Raw genomic sequence first — 14,420 nt, forward strand, 5'->3', positions numbered from 1 at the left:
AAGTTGCTGCCTTTATTTTATTTTTCTAGCTTGATTTCTAAGTTTAGTTTCTCAAGTTGTATGCTAACATATTGATGGTCTCCTTATCATAAGTTGTTCATCTTTAAGAGATCAGAATACTAATAAATCACAGCTTGCTTTGAGTAGTTTTTGACTTATATCACTAACTCTTTCTTCACTTGTTACACATTACAATGTATGTTGGAAGCAGAATGTTGGAGAAAGGCAAAGTGGTGTTATAATTTGTCATCTTAGAGCTTGATTACTTTTTAGACTTATATCTAACTACTTCTTAATCGTGTTTCACATAGTACTATATGTTGGAAGCAGAGTGTTAGGAAGAGATGAACATTATAATTGGTCTTTAAAGTGGTTTTTCTTACCTTTTTATTGCAGCAGCATGAGTAGTGACTAGTGCCATTAGAAAGTGGTTTTTATGCTTTGCTTTCAGTTTCATTTCAAGTTATTTCTTTTAAGCTCTTTCTTTGCAAGTTTAGAAGGTAGTTAGAAACCACCAGTTACACACACTCACTCATTTAGAAACCACCATACACACACAAATCACTCATTTGTTTATAAAACCATTACTATAAACAAAATAAACTATAAAACAACGAAGTAAGAAAAAGGTTAACTAAACACATATAGTGCACCACACTTCATCAGTTTACGATACCCGGATTGATAATTTATGTAGAGCAATTTAAGACGTTAAATTGACTAGACAGGTCTGATAAAGTCCAAGTTTTGATGATTGCTGGTAGACATATGAGGATCATTGATGAAGTTTCAGATGGCAGTGATGCAGAATGGTTCAAAGAAGTATTCCATAAATGATATAAAAGTTGTGCTACGAAAACATGCTATTTTCGCAGCACAATCATGTTTCATTCTCTTTTTCATCTATTCAAGAGTTCTTTTCTTGCGCAAGTGGAAAAATGAAGTTTAAATGGATTACTAACACATGCCACATATGAAACTGCTCGAAGATAAGCATAAAGGATTAAGGGCCTTAAAAGGAGGAACTCTGTCTCCTTGTTTTCAGGACAGTTAGGTCATGACTCAGCAGGGTTAGCAACAAAACTGGAGACATCATCAAGCTCGAGGACATGGATTGGCAGCTGATTAAAGAATGTATTTAAGTCATAGATAGGGTTGTTGAAAGCATGTTTTAGGAGTTTCACTCCTATTTGTATTAGGACTCTTAAAGACAGCTAGCTGTCAAGTTGTAATTAAGTAGTTGTTTTATGAATAGATAGGTGTCAATAATAGGAATTCGAATTCCCCTAGAAATGGATCATAGTATCCAAGGTTGTAAAAATTCTATATTAAGCTTGAGAATTGAATTCCTCAAGGTTGGTAATTTCATTAGCAAAAGAAAGTTGTGTTATTGTAAGAAACTGTGGTTTTTCAAACTTAATACAGAGATCAGTTTGACTACTCAAGATTCATAAGGAGTTTATGTGTTTAATATTCTTATGGCCTTTTTCAATTACTTATTTGCAGTGGTATGAGCTTGTGATACTTAGAATTCATTGGAAAATGCTCTAACTTCCTTCACATGCTTGTAAACTGTGTTGATTCACTGTGTTACTGTTTTATTTATAAACCTAAACTCTAAGTGCCTTGATTTCCATTTTTTGCTGATCATGTTATTTTATTGAAGACTATCTTGACTCCATAGCCCAATAGATGTTTGCTAATCCTTGATTCAACCAGTCAACTAGTTATACATTTGCCCATTTTGTTCCTAGAGTTAACCATCTAATCATTAATAAAAAATCGTAAACCTATTGAGAGAGCCCTCTCAGGTTGAGGAGGCTAAGCCTCAACCAAAAGATTGGTTTAAAAGAGTTACTCAGAGTCTACTTGATGAACAACCTATCAGGGTTAGATTTTGTGATAACATTTTGGTGTGTCTGCTGGGAGCTTGAAGATTACTCATTCCTGAAATCAAGAAGCTGAACTTCTGAAGGTAGCAGGAGCTCAGGAAGCTGTTCGAGGCTGCATCTACCTTGGCAACTCCACACATCAAATAAAAAATTGGAAGGTGACTCCACTGCTAGAAGATCAGTAGTTTCATGAAGTTTCCAGATAAGTGCCACTGCAAGAATAAATCCCAGGTATGCCCCTATGAATTGGTCTCATATCCCTGGTTTTCCAAATCTTATGCCAAAGGTTGAATGGTTAGATGATCTTCCAATATTCAAAGATGAAAAGAAAGACAATGCTGCTCTTCATTTGGTTAGGTTCCATATGCATGTACATAATCTTAAGGTTCAGTTCCCTGAAGATTGTCTCATGAAGATGTTTATGACCAATTTAGAAGGAAAATCACGGTCTTGGTATAAAAGCTTGGAAAATGGTTCATTATATTCGCTTGCTAATTTCCATGATGTATTCTATGAGATGTATAAATGAGTGTCATCCCTCCTTATTGCTGGTCAAAGATTGTTGTAAACATTCTGTGAGTTTTATTCAATATTTGGAGGATTGTTATGATGATGATGAATTCATGAATGAAGAAATTTTAGAGGCTCTTCATAACAATACATTTCAACACCAAGAAGAAAGGATAACTTCCCATGAAATGCAACATGAAAATCAACAGGGGTTTACTTATGAAAACCATGTTACATCCTTTAAGATTAATGTAAAGGTGTAGCAAACTTGCCAGTCTTTTGATCATAAAGAGTATGAAAATCATTACAAACACCAAGAAGAAATACTGGAAGATAGCTTTTATAACCCTCAGGTAGACGAAAAGACTTACATCAAAGAATGAGCATAATAATGAGGAAAATTACATTATTTGTGGGAATCATTCAGAAAAACAGTTGGATAGCATATCAAAGGTGGCTGAGAATCAATTGTTTGAAGATATAGAATGTTATGATGATCATCAAACTAATCATGTCTTTTTTGACCCTATAGTTAATTACATGGAAAAGATTTACTGTTCAGATTTCCAGTTATATTTTCATCTTGAAGATCAATTACATCTCATGCTGCCTCGTTATTTCAGTATCAAGTTTATTTTTGCTTCAAGAACAATCAAGAGATTCAAGTGTCAGATTAGATCAATGACTGGCTTCATTGGAAGTTTCATGTTCCTTGAGCTACAAATGGAGGTTGCAGCTGATAGGGTAGGTAGGAATGTGCAAATAAGCTCAGGGTAGGTTGACTGAGCATTTTTTAGTAGGTGCAGTTTGAGTCATCTTTTAGAAATCATTAAAGCTTGGGGAGTAGATTGGGCAGAATTTCAGAATTTTATTCTAAAGGATGGATAGCAGCACTAGGGCTATTGGTTCTTAGTGTACCACTGGGGCACACTATCCCTAGTGGAGCCACTGTTATCACCCAAAAATTTTCAAAACATCATTGTGTCAACTCTGCTTTTGGTCATGATTTCAAGGAGGTCTAAAAGTCATTTTAATCTTGATAAAAGGGTAAGTGATAGGGTTTGAAGTCTTAAAATGCCATCTTTCATTTCCAAATAAAGTCATTTAGGTTCACTTCATGGTCAAATAGGTCACATTTTCCATTTAGAAGTCATTCCATTAAGTTTAGGGTTAAATTTTTGCAATCATACAGAAATCTGCAGTTTCGTAGCATAGCTAGTTCAAAAAAGGTGATTTGCACTATGAAAACAAGCTAATTTCATAGCGCACTATGAGGCAAAAACCCCGTTTTTCTGTTTTTAGTAGTCAACTTCCAAGGGGGTTCTTGTGCAATTAAAACTCATTTTTGAAAAATGAAAGAGGTTTTTCTTATAAACATTCTTATCTACAAAAACCTCCTCCATTTTTGTAACATCTATCAGGGATCAAGAGGTAGGAGCTCAGGAGTGCAACCTTCTTTTTCAGGAAAAGCAAAGTTATTTTTATTGGTTGATGAAGTGGCTATTGCTTTCCACTCCCTCATTTTGTCACCTTTCTCTCCACATTCAAATATCATTCCTTAAACAAGCTACCCAAGTTCCTCTCTGTCATTTACTTTTCAACCCTTGCATGTATCAGTCAGCTATCACCTTTGAAAAGTTAACTTTGTGACAAACAACTTGCTGTCCAAAAAGTTCTTTACATCTGTCATATTTTTAAGAGGGCAGTTTGGGTTATAAAGGGAAATTACCATGAAGATGAAAGCATAAAAAGAAGGATATGTGTTTGGATAGGAACATATATAGATTTAACTGATCATGGACGACCTCAGCTTCACACAAGCTTTCATCCAGACAGGTTACATGTATTTCTACCAGGAGTTGCAAGGGGATTTGTGTGTTTCTTGGACTGTTTTGAGCTGTTGGTTTCAAAAGGAATTTTCAGGAAAATGAAGATGAATTTCAAAAATCTGAAGGACATTTTTTCTAAGAACATAACAAGGAACAAAAACCTCTTTCAAATTTCTCCCATGTGCTACCAATTTGGAGATTTGAAGTTTCCTTTGAGACCTATATTCAGAATTCAGAATTTTCCGGTTTTATACATGATTTTATAATGCAGATTCTGGACAACTGAAACTAGTTTTCAAAAAACTGAGAGAGGTTTTTCTTAGAAACATTCTTATATACAAATAGCTCCTCCATTTTTGTAACTGCTATCAGGGATCAAAAGATACAAGCTCTATCTGAACACCTATTTTTCAGATGAAAACAGTGCAGAAAAAACCAGCTACGAAGAAATGGAAGAAAGGTTAAGCGTAGCTAATAATGAAACTGCTAGACTAAGGATGAGAGCAAGAAGGCATGCTACTAAGAAGATAGATTTCAAGAGGATAAAGGCTCTTTGGGAAGTTGAAAAAGCTTCCAAACTAGAAATAGTCAGCAGTGAAGCTCAGTACTTTACTTGGACTATTCCTGCAATCAAAGAAGCCAGATTTGTAAGGAGGATGAATGCTCAGTTGAGAGCTACTAACAGGAGATTGAAAAGACAAATTGAAGACCTAGAAATATAGTTAACAAAAGTTTAAGAAAGGCTACAACAATAATGAAACAGAGTGATAAAAAAAAGGGCAGTAAAGGATATATCTTAAAAATAGTTTTAGTATTAAAAAGAAGGTCATCTCTGAAGAAGGACAATCTTTTAAGGTTAATTTGTTTTGTTTTTGGTGATCATATCAATCTTTATGAAATATTGAAAATTCCCAAACTGTAGATTTTGAAGGCCGTGTTGAAAAAAGAGCATACACAGCAGTTTCATAGTGCGCTACGAAACTGCTGAAGGTGACTTTTTAGCACTTTATAGATGCATTTTGAAGGTAAGGTCTGATAAAGTCCAAGTTTTGATGACTGTTGGTAGACATATGAGGATCATTGATGAATTTTTAGATGGCAGTGATGCAAAATGGTTCAAAGAATTATTCCATAAATGATATAAAATCTGTGCTACGAAAACAGGCTATTTTTGCAGCACAGTCATGTTTCATTCTCTTTTTCATCTATTCGAGAGTTCTTTTCTTTCGCAGGTGGACAAATGAAGTTTAAATGTATTACTAACACATGCCACATATGAAACTGCTCGAAGATAAGCATAAAGGATTAAGGGCCTTAAAAGGAGGAACTCTGTCTCCTTGTTTTTAGGACAGTTAGGTCATGACTCAGCAGGGTTAGCAATAAAACTGGAGACATCATCAAGCTCGAGGACTTGGATTGGCAGCTGATTAAAGAATGTATCTAAGTCATAGATAGGGTTGTTGAAAGCATGTTTTAGGAGTTTCACTCCTATTTGTATTATGACTCTTAAAGACAGGCAGCTGTCAAGTTATAATTAAGTAGTTGTTTTATGAACAGATAGGTGTCAATAATAGGAATTTGAATTCCCCTAGAAATGGATCATAGTATCCAAGGTTGCAAAAACTTTATATTAATCTTGAGAATCAAATTCCTCAGGGTTGGTAATTTTATTAGCAAAAGAAAGTTGTGTTATTGTAAGAAACTGTGGTTTTTCAAACTTAATACAGAGATCAGTTTGACTACTCAAGATTCACAAGGAGTTTATGTGTTTGATGTTCTATGGCCTTTTTCAATTACTTATTTGCAGTGGTATGAGCTTGTGATACTTAGAATTCATTGGAAAATGCTCTAACTTCCTTCACATGCTTGTAAACTGTGTTGATTCACTATGTTACTGTTTTATTTATAAACCTAAACTCTAAGTGCCTTGACTTCCATGTTTTGCTGATCATGTTGTTTTGTTGAAGACTATCTTGAATCCATAGCCCAATAGATGTTTGCTAATCCTTGATTCAACCAGTCAACTAGTTATACATTTGCCCATTTTTTCCTAGAGTTAGCCATCTAATCATTAATAAAAAATATTAAACCAATTGAGAGAGTCCTCTCAGGTTGAGGAGGCTAAGCCTCAACCAAAAGATTGGTTTGAAAGAGTTACTCAGAGTCTACTTGATAAGCAGCCTATCAGGGTCAGATTTTGTGATAACAAGAGTGTGAATTTGGACTTGCAGGCTCGTTCACTTTTTCTTTAATTTCTAACTTACTCTATCACTTATTTCTCCCATTAGTCCAGATTAAACAATTGAACCAATTTGATTTCTACCTAGCTACTGATTTGCGAAGATTAAACTGTTTGGCCGATCTTTATTTTCTAGCCTATCAACAAAAATTTAAATTTGTTCAATCAGGCTTAGACTGTATGATTTGAACAACATTTGTGGTTTTCTTTTTCTTCTTATTTTTTCTCTTTTATTCTTTTATTCTCCTTTTCTTATATACCCTCTTTTCATATATATATATATATATATATATATGAACAATTTGAAATCTGCAAACTGTGAAATACTTATTCACCTTGAGATCATATAAATTATAGGACCTTAACAACTCCTATGAGCACCTGATTGAATATCCCAATGTTGTTATGGTGGCTCGATTGCAGTGTTCCTCCTGTGACCACCCAACTGAATATGCCACCCTGCCAACTAGAAATCGCCTATCTAGCTTTCTAGTGCAAAGAAACCCCATGCAAAATTCATAAGTTTCATTTCCCTCCTAACTCATGTCCATACCGTAATCGTAGTGTATTCGAGTTCTTAGAGACAACACCCTCTCGTTCCCCCTTCTCAAAATCCACTTCCCTATTCAAAACTCTGTTTTTCCTTCCATCGACCCTCCTTTCCCCCACTTTTCATGACAAAATGATATCCCATTTAACTTAAAAAAAAATTACACTTGTCTCCCATGAAAAAACACACAAACAATAGCTAAATTTTCATCAAAATCTAACCTGTGGACCCTCCTTTTCATGTATTATATAGAATAACATATCATGCTGAGATCCACAATGTTTGGGGAAATTAAAATTATAAAATATGATAAAATATCAAAAAAATATCAAGATCCAAAAGAAATGGATCTAAAAGCCTCCTCATCCATCTTTAGTTTGTTGTTAAGTTGAATTGAGAAGATGACTCTCCAACTTAAAGTTGACTAGCCATTTTTCTAAAAATAGAAAAAATTAAATGTCGCAAATTTCTGTAAAAAAAGGGATTCAAATATGCATTCAAATCTTCCAAGCCATGATACATGTCGCAAATCTAAAAGTGGTTTTTGTAAATCAAATCATTCCCAACAAAAACCTCTTTTGGTTTTTTGAAATTCATCACCACAATATTGAAAATCATGCCCAAAGTTAATGACTAAAACAAAAAAATCATTAAATATTTAAATCTTGAAAGAAGGGTTGCAAAGATTCCTTCATATCCACCAACCATGATAGCTAGGTTTAAATGAGAGGTTTTTGGAAATTGGTCCATTCTTGCAAAAACCTGTTTTGGTTTTCAAGAATTCGTTTCCAACTGTTTGGAAACTCCGCTTGAACACGGTGACTAAAAAAGAGAAAAGCAATGTTGTTGTAGGCGCTGAAAAATGATTTTGTAGCGCACCTGTAGGCGTTGAAAAATGATTTCATTGCACCCTACGAAATGAAAATTATATAGCATTGAGAAATGAAACTTAGTTTGGATTATCTTTAACATTTGGATTGGTCAATAATTTATACAAAATCTTAAAATATCTCTTTATCCATAAAAAATATTGACTTGTAGCCTAAACTAATTTAAAGTTGTTTTAAAATGACTTTCACCTCAGACTTCAAAAGCAACTGACTAAGCTAGAGTTTACTTTTTCGAAAAGATTTTTTATGTTTTGAAAATTTTAAAAATAGTTCTAACAACATCAATACTTTCTATACATGTATTGAATATTGCATCATAATGGCATATTAAGTGTATCAAAATATAAAAGTTTCACATCTTATTGACATCATATATGTTTCAAAATACATAAATTTTGCATCATGTTAGGTAATTTTTTGTTCATTTAAAAAATTGATAGTAAATGGATCAATAGAGAGGAGGAGGTAGAAAGGATCAACAAGGTCAAGGCTGAAGGACTAGTTATGTCTATAGCCATCTTCTCGCTTGTGGTGCTTTTACATTTCAATGGCTAAAAGGATAATACAAGAGGTGTAATAGGGAGCTAAGGCCAAGATTTTAGTTTGATTGTAAAAAGTTCAATGATTAGAGCTAAAATAAATGTTCAAATATTTAGTGATTAGAGCTAAAATAAATTCAAATTCAAATTGAAAATAATGTTATACTATATACTTAAAAGTTACAAAACATTGTACTCAAAATATAAAGCATATATAAATCTTTTTTTTTTAACAAGATTGGATAGTGGATATATTACCAAAAGTTGTGATGGAACAAGCTCCTACTACAATCAACTATAGCATAAGTGGAAACTAAGCTGTGAGAATGCGCTGGGAACGCAGTCCCTTCTCCTATGCTTATATTAAAAAATTCATAGATTTCTGTAGCTATTCTTGAATACTGTCTAACATATTGTCCTACTAGTAAAGAAAATTTACATAACCTTGATTCTCTGGTATTTTTTCATGGTTTGTAGACTGACTACTCCTGAGAGGGCTGATTCTTCTTGTCTTGAATTCCATTTGGTTTACTTCCTTCTTTTTCCCCTTGGGCTACTTGCTGTTCCTTCTGTTGTTTTGTTGTTCCTTCTGTTGGCTGTTCCTTCTATTGTTGTGTTGTTCCTTTTGCTTGGTGTTCCTTCTGTTGGCTGCGGCTGTTCCTTCTGCTTGTTGTTCCTTTTGTTGTTGTGTTGTTCCTTCTGTTGGTTACGGCTATTCCTTCTGCTTACTGTTCCTTCTGTTGTTGTGTTGTTCCTTTTGTTGTTGTGCTGTTCCTTCTGTTGGTTGCGGCTGTTTGATGTTCCTTTTGCTTGCTGCTTAGTGTTCTTGAGTGTGACTGATAGGGAGGAGAGGTGCTGATGGGGGGGAGGAAAAGAGGCGAAAATGGGCGCTAGAGGGGGAGAGAGGTTGGTGGTTGGAGGTTTGCACAACGCAGATGGATGGAAGCTTGAAATCTCTCTAGAGAGTCCTGAAATGAAGATCTCCTCCGTGTCTGGGTTTTATTTCACAATTCCGAGTACAACGCTCAATCTGAGTGTTGAGGCCAATGAATGCAGATCTACCTACTGGCTTGGTTAAGGCAGAGGATGAAGTGAGCAGGGTCCTCCATTAAGACTAAGGTTTCCTTGAGGCAACAAACAACCTTTATTTGCCAGAGAGTTTGCTTGCTTGTTTAAATCCTGCAGAATGTGGTAAGAGTCAACTCTGTCAAAATCTTTCAAAGTGTTTCGGATTCAGTACAGAGTTTTGTTTAATGCAAAATTACAAAAATGATCTTCGAAGTTTAAAAGTTTAATCAGAAGCTTCGAGTCTCCGAAAATTTGAATTATTTTATAACCTAGCTCTTTCGCAATCTGACAAGCTTTTAAGAGATTGTAACTCTCTGCTTGATTGTTCGAGCTAGTGCCTAGGCCCCAACTGAAGCTGGTTTCAATCGATCTATCCGGGGAAAGAATCAAACCCCTTGCACATATAGTTCCTAGGTTCCCCTTGGACGTTCCATCAATGAATATCGTGGCTTTTGAGGTCCCCTACCACCACGTGTGAAAGTCACCTTCAGTGAGTCGCAAGCGCCAAGAAGGAGCATTCAACGGTTTGCTGACTGAATCGTTCCTCTCTCCTATTGAGCAGGATCCCAGCCACATAGAAGCTTCTGAAGGTAAAGAGGAGGCGGGAGCTGATTTACCTGCAATTTCCAGGAAGAGGGCTTTCACTTTGGCCGCCACTACCACTAAATTCGGAAGCCTGTTGTTGTAAACACAATCGTTTCTAGCCAACCACACTTTCCACCAAAGGAATTTTGGAATAGCTTGCTAGATATTGTTCTAGACTGCGTTTTAGCTTTTTTCTCAAGATTTTGGTCTGTCCAGGAGATGTAAAGAGAAACGACAGATGTCTGGGAGGGGGAGGGAGCACTAAGACCATGAAGGACCAAATTCCAGACTGCTTGTGTGAAATCATAGTCAACCAGTAAGTGATCAGAGGTTTCAGTAGCAGAGTTGCATAAGCAGCATCTAAAGGGGTCGTGGAACCCTCTTTTGTTCAGATTTTCACCTGTTAGTGCCTTTCTATGCATGAGTAACCATGTGAAGAAATTCACCTTTGGTAGGCTAAAGGGGGACCAAACTGATTTCCAAAGCTTTGGTGTCACTGAAGGGGCATGAGTAGATTGTAAAGAGGAGAAACCTTGAGTTGCCGTGTAAATTCATGTTCTTCCCCACCCCCATTTGTCCTTGGATGAGTGGTGGATAGAGGTGAGGCCAAAGAGCTGTATACAACAAGTTTTTTTTAGCGTGAAGAGGTTCTGGGACCCTTGGAAAAATCCATCCTGCTCAATTCCATTTTTTGTCCCAAGAGCAAATGTCTGCAAGCCAGAGGAGACCTTTGTGCACTAGCCAGATCTTTAACTCGTTGCAGGAATATAGGGAGGCCAAAGGGGCATTCCCTTGAATAGTATCCTCCCATAGTAAGGTTCTCTGACCATTGCCGGGGATCCTGTATAAATGCTGCTGTAAGTAATCGATGCATCTTCTGCTTAAATTCCAAATTGATGTTCTTGTTGGAGTATATGTTGTTGTAAGGTTTCTCAAGGAGCCTCCCTTTAGGTATTTCATCTAGAGGATCTTGCTGACAGGATGATTTTTGTCTACATACAACTGTCGTATGATTTTTCCACCAAGAGCCAAATTTGCTAGGGCTGGATCCCGAATCTGTAACCCACCTTCCTGGAGTGGTATTTTAAGGATATCCCATCTCACCAGATGTAACTTGCTCTGTTTTCCCTTCCCCCGTTCCATAGAAAATCCCTAATGAGCTTGGAGATCTGTTCCATGATAGACTTGGGCGCTAGCAGGAGGGAAGACTGGAAGATGGGGAGGGCGGAGAGGACTGCCTTTATCAAAACCAGCTTCCAGTCATTGTTAGCCATTGGCCTCCCCAATATGCTATTTTGCTTTCATCTTGCTAATTACTTTGATCCAGAGGGAGGGAGGGCTTGGCCCCAAGGTTAAGGGAAGGCCTAGGTATTTGATCTTTTCCCATTTTTCATACCTAGGGAATCCCAAGGAGCAAGCGATTCGAAGGATAGTTGGATGATCTACATTCCAACTGTAGACAACACTTTTTCTTTTGTTGATCAAGGCTCCTGTAATTAAGTAGAAGTGTTGAAGAATTTCATTGAAAGCCCTTTCTATCTTAATCGAGGCCCCTCCCAAGAGGAGAGAGTCATCTGTAAAGAGGGCATGATTTATAGGATCCACACCTCTTGCTGCCTTAATGCCTGGGATAGAGCCTACTTCCCTTTCAACTATTAGCTTTCTACTTAGGGGTTCTGCCAACAGGATATAAAGAAAGGGTGACAATGGGCACCCCTGGTGGAGCCCTCTTGTAGCTTGGAAGAAATCAGCAGGTCTGCCATTGACCAGGGGAGATATCCAAGGTCTATATGTGCAAGATTTTATCAAGTTGACAAATTTAGTACTAAAACCAAAAGAGAGAAGGATTTTATAGAGGAATGAGAGTTTAACTCGGTCAAAAGCATTTGACATATCCAACTTGATGAGCATGCCCTTTTCCTTCTGAATGTGGCTAGAGTGGAGGGCTTCTTGCACTTGGATCACATTGTTTATGAGGTGCTTTCCTTTAACAAAACCGCCCTGAAGAGGGGATATCAGATTCCTTAATAGAGGCTTGAGTCTATTGGCTAAGAGTTTGGCGAGAATCTTGTATGAGGCATTGCAGAGTGAGATAGGCTGGAACCTGTCGAAAGTCTCTGGGTTAACTTCTTTCGGGATTAAAGCAAGGAAGGTGGAGTTGGTGCACCCTCCCACTTTGGCTTTCTTTTGGAAGGATTTTATCATTCGGAGGAGATTGAGTTTTATTACATTCCAGCAAGCTCTGTAAAAATGGATGGTGAAGCCATCCGACCAAGGGGCTTTATCCGGCTCCATTGACCATATGGCTTCCACTATCTCCTTTTTAGTAAAAGTCTGCAATAACCCAACGTTTAAATATACAGTGACAAGTGAAGGGATGTTTGACAAAAAGTTAGCAGCCAGATCATTATCAGAAGAACCATCCTCCTGAAACAGTTGCTGAAAATGAGATGTGGCGGCCTGTTTTAAAAGAGGCTGTCCTTTGATGACTTCCCCCTCCCTGGTGGATATTTCCGAGATGTGATTTTGAGAGAGATGAGCTTTGCATTGTCTGTGAAAGAATGATGTGTTTCTATATATAGCTTGCAGCCAGAGGCTCCGAGACTTGAGGCGCCAATACTCCTCTTCTTGGTGAAAGGAGAGAAAAGAGTTGAACTGGGCGTTCTGTTCGATGAGTAGCTGAGCTTTGGTGGTTTTAGTTTCTTCCATGCCTAGTTGAATCTCAGCTAAAGCCTACACAATATTTTGTCTATTGCTCGTTGGAGTGGAGAGGGTTTTTTTTTTTGCCCAGGTTTTTAAGGCATACTTAGTGTACTTAAGTTTTTGCTCCCACAGAAAGCTAGGGGATCCTTCAACTCGTTGCGACCAAGCTTGAGCCACTATGTCCATAAAGCCCTCTCTCACTACCCAAAGAGGACTAAATCTAAAGGGAATAGGGCCTAAGTATTCCTCTTTTTCTAGCAACAACAAGATGGGGTTAAGGTCATATGTTATTTTGGGCAGAATTTTTGAAGAGATTAAATGCTTCCCCTCCATTAAAGAACTTTGAACTAGAAACTGGTCTAGATGAGCAGCAATGTTGACATTACCAACTTTATTGTTGGCCCAAGTATAATGACCTTTCTTAGGTTTGAGGTCAAGGAGGTCCCAAGCAAGAGTCAAAGACTCCACTGAGACATGGAAGGGATCTTTACCCCAAACTCCACCTTTTTTCTCTTTCAGATCTAAAGTGATGTTAAGATCCCCCGCCAGTATGATGTCTGGAGGAGTCTAGATTTATAGGAAGTCTGAGAGAGTATTCCAGCAGTCCTTTTCCATGAAATTAGCAAGGACATAAAGATTGAAGAGAGCCAAAGAAATCTTACTTGGAAGATGTTGAAGTTTTGTGTATATCCAGTGTTGGGTTGCGAAAGAGTTTTTTAGTTGAAACATATCCTTTGACCATAAGGTTGCAAGACCCCGTGAAGTACCTCAAGCACTGACCACTTTTCTTGAGTTCTTATTCCAGTTGATTTGACTTAAGGATAGAAGAGCATCCTCTCCTATCTTTGTCTCTTGGAGCAGGAGGATATCCGAGGGTTCCATTCTTGATAGATCTTTTACCGCTTCAGCTTTCAATGGGTTCCCCAAACCCCTGCAATTCCAAGAGACAATCTGCATTATTTACTAGGGAAGGAAGGAGTAGGCCCTCCCTTTGTGGGTTGAGCCCTTATGTTTTTGCCTAACGACATTTCGATTGTGGACTGACTGCCTTGCATCTTTAATCTCTCCACCTCTTCTTCTTTGATCTCCTTACGAGACTTCCTTCCTGCCTTTTTGGTGGATCGCTCAAAAGAGTCTTCCTCAGAAGAACTAGGGTTGTCTATCAGCTTTTTCTTTTTGATCATTTCTGCATAAGAGAGTGGGGATATGGCGCCTGCTAGAGAGCCATGAGTTTCCTATGGGGATGCGTCTACACAAGGGATTTATGAGGTGGGTACTCCAGTTTGTTCCTGAGATCATGAGTTTATTTTTGCGTATGCTATCTGTTCAATATACTGCTGCACCTCTCCCTCTTCAAGTTCTGGTTGGTTTTGATCTTCTAGAGGGTTTAGAACAGTAAAAGGATTTGTTGAAGTGGTGGCATTTCTCGTGGCTTGAACTTCAGGTAGTCTCTTCCCAGAAGAGGGTCCTCCGGTTTCTGCATTCCCTCCTTTCCCTTTCGCTCTATTGGTCTATTTGGATGTGCCTGCTTTTTGGGCTTGCGTCCACTATTCACCCTTCTCTTTTTCAGATTCTTCCTCAGTTTTCTTCTTACAGTTTCGAGCGAAATGGCCAT

The sequence above is a fragment of the Pinus tabuliformis genome, chromosome 3_1, assembly GCF_031772625.1.
Source record: "Pinus tabuliformis cultivar Carrire ecotype Pingquan chromosome 3_1, CPIR1, whole genome shotgun sequence".
Taxonomy (NCBI): Eukaryota; Viridiplantae; Streptophyta; class Pinopsida; order Pinales; family Pinaceae; genus Pinus; species Pinus tabuliformis.